The sequence below is a fragment of the Nanorana parkeri genome, unplaced genomic scaffold (genome assembly GCF_000935625.1).
Source record: "Nanorana parkeri isolate BGI_ZX_2015 unplaced genomic scaffold, ASM93562v1 scaffold173, whole genome shotgun sequence".
Taxonomy (NCBI): Eukaryota; Metazoa; Chordata; class Amphibia; order Anura; family Dicroglossidae; genus Nanorana; species Nanorana parkeri.
Window position 1 is genome coordinate 1,758,172 of NW_017306441.1, and position 1,614 is coordinate 1,759,785.

The 1,614-nt window shown below is 48.6% G+C and overlaps 1 protein-coding gene across 1 annotated transcript in view; it reads left to right on the top strand.

Annotated features, from left to right (window-relative positions):
* Positions 1-1,614, top strand: part of MEGF8 (multiple EGF like domains 8) — an 80,663-nt gene that overhangs the window by 7,426 nt on the left and 71,623 nt on the right. The window lies entirely within an intron of this gene.

The window sequence follows — 1,614 nt, forward strand, 5'->3', positions numbered from 1 at the left end:
GAAAAAAAAAACCCCCGAAAAAAAGGAAAAAAAAAAATCATACCGCCAGGGAGGTATAAAAACGAGCGTCGAACGTGCGTTTCACTGAACTAAAAAACGAGCTGAAAAAACGCGCATAAAACGCGCCTATGGTAACGCCCAGGTGTGAACCCAGCCTAAGCTTGAAGTGAAGCGACTATGGCTGCGAGGGAGCTCCCTCCATATCTACAGCTCTCTCACGTGTCCTGCAGTGGTGCCTGGACCGGTTCTGAGCCTGATGACGGGGACCCAACGTGGCCCCGAAAGTACTTGTGATTTTGAATGACCGTTGTCATTAAAATATATTGAATCTACTTTTAGAGTGCTGGTGACATCTTTTGGAATTACTACTGGACCGGAGTGATGTCACATTCTGGCTGCCAGGCCCTCTAGCACAAGAGAGCTGTACAAGCAATGCACACATGGATGGAGCTCCGTCACATCACAGCAGCCCACACTGGACCCCAAGCTGAGGATCCGCTCCAGTTCTCGTAAGGTAGTGAGAATGGGCAGTCCCATGCAAGTAAAGCAGTGTACCATGCAATCGCACCTACCACGCGTTCTGGTGTGGGAGGTGTGTTACGTTGCCATTCATTTGAATGGCATCCAAAACGCACCTCCCTCCCACAGTTCGATCGCAGTGCAACTTGGGTCATGCCCTAATGACCAAGGACAAATGTGGGTCCTGAGGTTACACAGGTTGAGAACCACTGACCTAGATGTATTGCTGTAACTGCAGTAGAGAAAAGACAAGTCACCAGGCTGTGCTGTCTACTTCTCAGGACTGGATGGACCACAATAGTTAAACTAATTCTACAAATTCAGAGTAGGATGTTGATCCTGGGACTTTGCTATAGCAAACAGCAGCACACTTCACAGGGCTAGTTGCCTTTCTTTGGGTCAGTAAAGGTTGATGATGATAAAGGGCCCGTTCACACTTAGCCCTCGTTCACACCTGAACGTTTTGTAGCGCGTTCTACGCTCGACGAACGCTCTACAAAACGCTCAAAAATATAAATCCCATTGTATTCAATGGTCTCGTTCCCACCTTGGCGTATTTCCGCCCGTCCCTAACGCGCTACAAAACGGCCCACGCCTGAAAATGTACAGGTACTACTTTGGGCTGTTTTGTTGCACGTTTCCATTGGGATACAGCCAAGTAGCCTTCGGAAACGCACGACGGTCGCGCGACTTTTTTTACCACGAATCGCGGTGAAAAAACGTGCGACGGTCGCGCATAGGCAATACGCCTAGGTGTGAACGAGACCTTATGCGTCGCATTAAGAGCACGGTAGTGATCGATTGAAGCATGCTGTTGTGCAACGCACCTAGTGTGCTTTACAAAGAAACAATTAGGGGGATTTATCAAAACTGGAGCAGCTGTGCATGGCCACCAATCGGCTTCTCTCTTTCATTTCCAAATCTTAACTGAACAAACTGAAGAGAGAAGCTGATTGGTCGCCATGCACATCTGGTCCATATTTTGTCTGCTCCAGTTTTGATCAATTCCCCTCAGTTTTTTAAAACCTTTAAGCGCCACTGTGGGCTTGACCCCAGCACCCCATGCCCCACACCCCCCTGAGGCCTCACTTTTTT